The sequence below is a fragment of the Pinus tabuliformis genome, chromosome 6, assembly GCF_031772625.1.
Source record: "Pinus tabuliformis cultivar Carrire ecotype Pingquan chromosome 6, CPIR1, whole genome shotgun sequence".
Classification (NCBI taxonomy): domain Eukaryota; kingdom Viridiplantae; phylum Streptophyta; class Pinopsida; order Pinales; family Pinaceae; genus Pinus; species Pinus tabuliformis.
The window spans coordinates 114,893,532-114,903,180 of NC_142292.1; positions in this window are offsets into that span (position 1 = coordinate 114,893,532).

Genomic DNA, 9,649 nt, shown 5'->3' on the forward strand with positions numbered 1-9,649 from the left:
AAGTCTATTCCTTCTTGCTGCGCATACCCTTTACAAACAAGTCTGGCTTTGTTTCTAATTACTTCTCCATTTTCATTCAATTTGTTTTTGAAGACCCATTTTGTCCCGATAACATTCTTATATTTTGGTCTAGGAACCAGCTCCCAAGTGTTGTTCTTTTCGATCTGCTCAAGTTCTTCATCCATTGCTTTCACCCAACATTCATCTTTGCATGCCTCTTTCACATTTTGTGGTTCAGTTGAGGAGAGTAATGCCAAATAGCTTGAAGCTTCTGCAACTGTTCTTCTTGTTTGTACACCTGCTTCTTTCTGCCCCATAATCTGAGATTCTGGATGATTCTTCTGAACATATCTGGATGGAGTCTTTTCTTCTATTCTTGTCTGCTCCTCTGGTTCTTCTTGAGGTTCTTCTTGAGATTCTTCTTCTTCATTCTTTGAGGGTAGCCTTCATCTTCTTCGATGTCTTCACGATGTATTTGCCTAGGAATGTATCCCTTCTCATCAACTACTACATCAATGTTGTCAACAATTCTGCCAAGTCTTTTATTGTAGCATTTGTATGCTTTGCTATATGGAGAATAACCAAGAAGAATGCCTTCATCTGCTCTAGGTTCAAGTTTGCCAAGCTGCTCATCAGTATTCTTGATATAGCATTTGCTCCCAAAGATTTTGAAGTGCTTTACCGAAGGAGTCCTACCACTCCAAAGCTCATGAGGAGTTTGAGTGCTGTTCACCCGGACATTTGTTTTGTTGAGAATAACAACCGCAGCATGTGCAGCTTCACCCCAGAAAGTTGCGGGAGTTCCTGATTCATCAAGCATAGCACGAGCCATTTGTTGGATTGTTCTGTTCATTCTTTCCACAACTCCATTTTGCTGGGGAGTTCTTGCTGTAGAGAATTCTCTTCTTATCCCATGTTCTTCACAGAAATCGAAAAATTCATTTGAAGTAAATTCCCCACCTCTGTCGGATCTGAGGCACTTAATTTTGTGACCTGATTCATCTTTGTGCTTCATAAGTCCTAACCAGACAAACCTGGAGAAATCGTCAATGAATAATATCAAGTATTCTTCTCCTCGAGGTGTTCTTTTTCTGAAGGGACCGCATGTATCTGTATGTACTAGCTCAAGAGGCATGCTAGCTGATCCTTCTTTCTCTGGAAAGTTAGTTCTGGTTTGTTTTCCAAACTGACATGATTTGCATATGGTGTTGTCAGGAATTTTGATATCTGGAAGATCGCGAACTGCCTGATATTTGCATGCTTTCCTTATTTGTGAGAAGCTTAGATGTCCCAACCTTCGATGCCATAACCAATGCTCTTCATCCTTGCTCAGATAGCATTGTTGTTGTCCTTCTTCAAATATGTACAGATTATTTGGAGTTCTTTTGCCTTTGAGCACTGTTTTACCTGTATCAAGATCACGAACAAGACATCCATTCGATCTGAATATAACCTCGGTTCTTTGATCACACATCTGGCTGACACTTAGAAGATTATGCTTCAATCCATCAACATACAAAACATTTCCAGCCTTGACCTTCTCTTTTAACTGAGCAATGCCTTTTCCTTTTATAGTTGCAGGAGTATCATTTCCAAAAGATACTTTCTTTCCCTTTTCTAGAGCAGAATAAGATTCAAGTTTTTCTTTATCACCTGTCATATGCTTTGAACATCCACTGTCAATGTACCATAGATTTTCCTGTCCCTCTGCATAAAATGCTATCCCACATCTTTCTGTTTGAGGTTCCTTTATTCTCCAAGTTTTGGTGCTTGAGACTTGTTCCTTTTTCTGCTGAAACCTGCTCCTGCATTCAGATTCTTCATGACCAAAGTTATTGCAAATAGAACATTCGACTTCATTTTCAAGAACCGAAAAGTTGTTATAGGTCCTTTTTGTAATCCCTGTCATACTTCTTTGTTTTTGAGCTTCCCTAGTCATGATTGTTTTATATGCAACACATTGAGCTGCTTTGTGACCAAAGTTATGACAAGAAAAGCATTGTCCATTGAAGAAACTTCTGCGGTTATCGAATCTACCAGCCAACTGATTGTAATTTCTATTTTCATCTATTCTTGAACCAAATTGAGAAGATTTTACCTGTGGCTGATTCACCCTTGAGATGGATTGCCCCTGATAGTTTCTGTTTGTAATTCGTCCCTGCTTTACCTGATGATATTCATTGTTCTTTGCTCATTTCTTCTTGCTGCATCAAGATAACTCTTTGAGGTGGATGCTTGAGAGGTTTCTCCATTATAGCCCAGACCTGTCTTGTTTAGAGGAGACCGCTGCACATTGATAATCTTATCCAAGGTTTCAGATCCTTTGACAAACTTAAGATTAATAGCTTTTGTTTTCTCAATCTCTTTTCTAAGACCAACAATTTCTCCTTCTAGTTTTTCAAGATGTTTTTCCTTTTCATCAATTTGAAATTGTAGAGTATCAATGATCACATTCTTTTCTTCTATACATCTCTTGAGTCTAGTAATTTCATCATAAAGGTTATCCACATCTATAGCATCCATATAATCATCATCTTCAAATGCCATTAACAACTTATATTCATTACCTCGTTCATCTTCATCACTGTTCGATAGACCATCACTATCTTCATGGGTGTAGTAGCTTTTCTTATTTGCACTTTGTTTCTTGTTCCATCTAGCAGGTTCCTTTCCTTTATCCTTATAAGGACATTTTGCAGCATAATGACCTACTCTTCCACAAGCAAAGCATTTAAAAGGTAACTTACCTCTGAACCTTCCAGAACCTCTTTGAAGTTTTCTGACAAAATTTGATTCTTCTTCCTCTTCTTCTGGGACGAGGCTTGCTTCATAATAATCTTCTTTACCTGATGCCTTGAAAGCAGCTTCTCTTCTGTCTGATGGACCTCCCTTTCTCATTTCATAAGCAGTTAGAATTCCATGTAGCTGAGACATAGTGAGAATTCGTAGATTTTCCTTTTCTTCTATAGCAGATACTTTAGATTCAAACTTGGGAGACAATGATCTTAGAACCTTTTCAACCACTATAGCCTCTCTTATTTCTTCACCCAAATTTTTCATACAATTAACAATCTCATCTACCCGAAGAAAATAGTTAGCCACACTTTCATCATTATACATCTTGAGAGTCTCATATTGAATCCTGAGAGTTTGAAGTTTAGCACGCTTTACCTGTTCATCTCCTTCATAGCTTGTGACAATTTTGTCCCATATTTCTTTTGCGGATTTGTAGTGCATTACCTTCATGAATTCCGTTTGGGATATACATCCTAACAGAGTACTGACTGCTTTTGCATTTGTTTCATACTTCTTTTTCTCAGCTGGATCTGTAGGAGTAGCTGAAGGAAAAGCATAGCCTATTTCTACAATGTCCCAAACTTCTGTACCAAGAGATTGAAGATATGCAGTAACTCTTACCTTCCAATAATTGAAGTTTGTCCCATCAAAAACCGGTGGCCTGATTGATGCTTCTCTCTCGTAGTTGCTCATGATGAACGATCTACCTTCAAGCGATCAAGCTTCTCTGAAGGACCTGCTCTGATACCAATTGTTGGAAATAATACTGAGAGGGGGGGTGAATCAGTATTATCTAGCAATTTAATAAATGTTCCTTATTTGATCTTTGAATTATTTTTGCATGTCAGTACCATAAAATAATGAGCATGAACAAAGAAAACAGATAGTCACACCAAGAACACAAGATGTAAGGTGGAAACCCAATGTGGGTGAAAACCACCTGCTGCAATATGTCTCTATCTTCTTTCAAATTAGAAATTCCTTTTACAATGATTTTGTACTGGTGCAGTCCTTTACCAGTACGCAGGCTGCAACCTGCAGAGAGCTACAACTCTCTCTCTCTCTCTCGTTTTCCAGTCTACTCCTGGAAGGGAGCTACAACCCCCTACTTCTTTTCATAAAGCATCAAATGATCAACAAGTACATAACAGTTACAGTTCACTACAGATATCAGATCAGCAATAACAGAACTAACCCTGAACACCTTATCAACAGAGAAATTCAATCAACAGAACATCTTAAGACAGAGACGCAGTTTTCCCTTCTGTGGCCTGCGACCAGACGCAGTTAACCTTCTGCTCCCCTGCGTCCACACGCAGAGATCCTTCTGCTGCGCTGCGTGCCCACGCACTGTTCCTTCAACTGCACTGCGTCCTGTTGCTGCAGGGACGCACCAGAAACACTGTCGTGCCGCGTACTCTTGCTGCAGGGACGCACCCAGAAATACTATCGCGCCGCGTCTTTTTGCTCAGAGACGCACCTGATCCTTATTATGCTCCGCGTCCCCACGCAGTGCGCCTGTTACTGTACTGCGTCCCGGACGCACCTGAATCTTACTCTGCCCTGCGTCCCCACGCAGGTCTCTTCTTACTGCACTGCGTCCCGGCGCACTTGCCTTTCACTGAACCTGCGTACCTTCGGGTATGAATGATTTCAAGACTTTAAGAGTAACCCAAATAGTCAGATCTACAGATCTGATCATGCGCCAAAGAGATCTCAGTCTTTCACAAGATTCGCCTTTTTAGATCTAGACCAGATCTAGCCTCATAAGATATTCAACCAAAGACATGCACAAACCAAATGATCTCCTTTGCTTTATATAGGCAAGCTCCTCCTTAAATCATGGAACAATACCACGAGCCGACACCATAATAACATAATACCGTCGGCTAGATACCAAGAGTAAATCACAAGAAACCCCCACGTGTGCTTTTCTCTGCCTTAAAAAGTGTGCACTGGGTGGATGCACGTCCTGAACGGCTGGCCTGCGTCTCTGGACGCGGCTTCTGCATGGTGTACCTGCGGGTACGCATCTTCTGAACTGATTTCCTGCGTCCTTCTTTATTTTCAATAAAAAGAGAGCCTTGCCATGGGAGTTGCCATCAAGTACAACATCTGTAACATATATAGCCATTCCTGAAACATAATGCCAACAAAGAAAGTTCCAAATATGCTCTGCTTTGGTGATGCAAAGATCCCATATTTTCAAGGAAAGGCAACATGTGTATATAGCTTGATGTTGTCTCAATTTTGATGGATGGTCCAACAGACTAATCTGGATCATGCCATGTTTCAATTTTTTGTTGTAGAATAGAGAAAGAAGTCTGTCCAAACTGTTTAATCTTGGCAGACCAGTAGCTAGGTAGAGAAGTAAGGTTCCCAACTGCTTAATCTGGGACCTTGGAAGCAATAAGGGTAGCCTTAGATAGAAATTCAAAAGAAAAAAGCCAAAAGAAAAGAAAAGGCACATAAGGGTCTGCAAGTCTAAGTGCACCCTCCATGAAGAAACAAAAAATGTTAGGCAAGTAGATGGGTAGGCAGATGGGGTTGCAGAAATGTTATTACTTTCAAAATGAGTTCTGCTAGTCTAGCATAAAGGAACATCAATGGATAGAGAAGCCCCTCTTCTCCATCATGTTGCAGCAAAGCAAAGGAGCATGACTAAGTCCCTTTTCTCCCCTTTCACATTCATTACTAACATCCCTTCATCAGTTGTGTTCATAAAAGAATTTAAGGTTTTATGTTGGTTCTTATTCCTTTAAAAGCCACATTTCTTGTCTAAAATTCTTTTCATTTTGATCTACTCCCTAAGCTAAGTTGTTTTTATATAAACTTAGTGATATCACTCCTCATTCACCTCTTCCATTCATATTAACCCCTAACTTCTTATTATCTAAATCCCCTATGTTACCCTTTCCCTATTATTATAAACACTATGGTGTATAAACCCTAAGCATTCTATAAATATCCTTTCCCCCTTGGCATTATAGCCATATGTTCACAGTCAGGGATTAAATTGACATCTGGTCAGTTTAAGAACCCAAACCCTACCCCTCTTCCCCCTTCAGAAGTTATCTAAACCATTAACCCCTTCATTTGCTAAAGAACCTTGTAAAAAACCCCATTTTCACCCCTAACCCGCTTCATTTGCAAAATATACATAAAAACCCACTTTTCCCATTTTACCCAAAGTATTGGCGCAATGCGCGTTTTGATAAAATACATTGAAAAGTCATACAAATTCGCCAAAGTCCACAATCCTGCTGGGCGCGCTTTTCAAACAAATATATTATTTTAATCCCCGCCCACGTCCGTATCAACCTGGCACCTTAACGATCCGTCGACCGTCGGATCTGGCCCTTTTCATCCGACGGCTCTCATGCATTTCGGACCGGGCCCGACGTCCGTAAGTTACCTTCCGAAATTTGTCAGAGGGTGACGTCAGGCCTCTGCCACGCGTCACCCCCAAATCGTATCGGAGCGCCCTCTGACAATTCTGCTTCCGTATAGAGAGCGGTGCGATATTATACCGCTTACCGTTTCCGGTTTTTGTGAACCCGCCTTACCGCGTCACTGCTACATCACCGCCGCGTCAGCGCCCCCGTCCGCCACTGCTCTGACCTGCCCGCCACCTCATCATCCCCGTGGACCACTCTCAAGCCGCCACGTCACTCGATGACGTCATGCTGATGTCATCCGACCTTGACCCCACCTGATGACATCATGCTGACGTCATCCAAAAAAGCGCCAAATAACCCAAAAATCCATATTTTGGCCGAAAAATCGTGTTTTTCATTACTTTTGCAAAAAACGACTGTGGCACCTCTACATGTATTTTACGACCAATCAAGCGTCAACCTGCTGAATTCGACCCGAGGACCGTTGGTGTGCCAATTCCACCTGCATTTGTGACTATTGCCGACAGTTTACCAGGTATTTGTCCCAGTCATTCTCTCTACGCCTGGTTTTATCCTGCATTCTCCAACAATAGCTTAAAGAGTAAGAAAACACTGTGTTTACCGGTAAATCCCCTGTGGCTAGCCTCCATTTTCGGTTGTAAAATCAAAATTCCCCGGCAGAGCCTTGTTTACCCAAGTTTTCACAAAACATACAGTTGGTTCGCGCATTCGTGAACTGAGAACCCAAGCTGCATCAATTTACCGTGAAGAGAGTTTTTTAAGGCCAAGCATTTGCCCTATCAGTGCTCTGTGCAGTGTTTCAATTGCTGCCATTGCCATTTTATCCTCTGTTCCTCAGTAAATCACCTCTCTTTCCAAGAAATACTCCTTTGTGTTGCTCTGCACAGTAACACCAGTTCATACCAACATAATCCTAAAGTAACCATGGATGCACCAGTAGCTCCTGTAGCCTTGAATATTGCTCCATTAAATGCCCCTTAGAGAGAATTGGAATGGCAACCATTAGCAGACCTGGATTATCAAATATCAGAAGAAATGCTAATGCACAGCAAGTACCACATCCACTTGTTAAACGAATTGAAGATTAAACACGAGACTGGAACATATGTATTGGGCATTTGGGATTCTTTCCTCCCTATCTTCAAGCTCCCTCAGGTCAACCAGTTTCCTGACCTAATCCACCTATGTGCTGACTACTACGACGCCACTCAGAGGGCTGTGATTGACCCTTCAGGCTCAGTTGTTTTCTATGTCACCCCTGAAGCCATCAGAGAGATGCTGCACTTCAAAACTGAGAAGAAATTAGCTCCTTTATCACTGACTGATCTGATAAAGCAAGGAGCTAAATTGACAGATGCTCAGGTCACCAAACTAAATCAATTGTACATTGACTCTGATACCGTGAAGTACCCTCCCATTTCTCATGTTTACCTCAACCAATTGGGCAGGGACCTTGTAGACATGATCAGTCCCATTCTGGGCTATAATTCAATTGAGTTTGTTGATGAAACTGTGCTGGTGATGATGCTCATGTTTTCCCCTGGCAAGTCTCCAATCTGCTATGACTATGCCACCTACATATCTGACAAAATACATGAGCAACTAATGAACTTGGCAAGAGAAAGGGTGTTCAGATACACCTCCTACATCTACCACTTAATTTTGTATTATCAACATGAGAAATTTCATTTTGCTGTGAAGAGAGTGGATGCACAAGGCAATCCAAGGTCAGTAGTCTATTGGTCCTCTGCTATCCACTGCAGATCTTGTTCTCCATACACTTATTGTGAGTTTATAGACCTTTTCATCCACCCAGCGATGTCTCTGCTTCTGAGCTCACCTCCTCCTAGACTAACTGATGAGATGCAGAGGATTCTTCAGCTGTCCAAGGTATACAGCATTGGGGATTGGTACTATTACCAAAACCACACAGTCATCAGAATATATGGGTGTGAGTTGCCCCCATACAGATTGCCTAAATATGTGCCCATGAGATTGTTTGCCCTTGAATACTTCAGGCAGTTTTGGAATGCTGATGTGCTACATTTTTCAAGCAAAGGCAAGAAAGCACAGCTCAAAGTGAGAAACCAATTAGGCCACTTCATTTACAACAAAAGGGAGGAAGGTTGGCAAGAAGCAGACAGAATGCTAGAATCCCTTGGCCTACAGACCAGTTTCCTTTGGAAACCTTATGACCCCAATCACTTCATAACCTTAAGAAGGGTCAAGTATAGGCTGGCCAGCTATGACCACGTAAGGTTGCCTCACATAGAAAAATATGCAAATCAAGTAAAGTGGAGGAGAGGCACCTTAGAGGAAGCTATCACACAAGAAGAATTAAATCAAAGAGCAGTTAAAAATCTCCAAAAGATGGCTGACTTAGAGCTTTGTGCACAGGTATTTTCTCTTCCAGGCACTCAAGTGGGAGCAGCTGCCTCATCCTCCACAGCACATCAGCAAGCAGCCAAAGCTATTGATCAAACCTCTAGCAAAGGCAAAGAGAAAGAGATGGAGCCAAAGCAGCTACCTCATGAATAGGTACAGCAGCAGGAAGTGCAGCAACAGCCACAGGTACAATAGCAACAAGGGGGGCAGCAAGAAAAGGAACAGCCAGTGCAACAAGAGCAAACATCACAGGCCCCAAAATCCACCGGGCAGCAAGCTCAGGACACTCTGCCTCCTAGGCAGGAGACAACAGTGGAGGCCTCAGTCCTCCAAACCCCACAAAAAGAAGACATAAGTAGAAAGAGGGACAGAGAGACTCCCCTCACAACATCAACAACTCAAGGGGAGAAAAGACACAGAATGAATCCCCTCTCAGAGGAAGAAATGCCTATAGGGCAATCTTTGGGCATGGGCCCACCTAGCATGGAGGCATCTGCAAGTTCCTTCCAGCAGGAACAAGAGAGGACAGTGGGAGGAGAAGTCAGCTCCTCAAGCCAACAAAGAGGAGGTGAACTGGGCATCAAGCAACAGTTCATTGATATAAAGAAGAGGAATGAGCCCATAAGGATACAGCTATACAATCATTTGTTAAAAATGGCTCCCACTAACCAGCAGAGACTAATGTCTGCATATGATGTCCAGGAGGGCAAGATGATCATGAGCCACTTTATGCCAGCCGTGTTGCAGCCGCAGTCAGCTGCAGATTACATAAGGACCAACCTTGAGGTCCTTGCCAAGGACATCCACCCAATGGATCAAATCGAATTACATAAGCAAACGGGTGAGATGGTGTATGCTTCCTTGGCAGATAAGACATTGGAGAACTACAGGCTAGAAAATAGCCTAAATAATACAGCTGCCCAACTTGAGTTGGAGAGAGCATCCTCTCAAGCAAAGGACAACAGAATCAAAGCCTTAGAGGAGATAATCATAGAACTTGGGCATGATCCCAAGGACATCAAGGCTGTACAAGCATTGTTGAAGTTAAG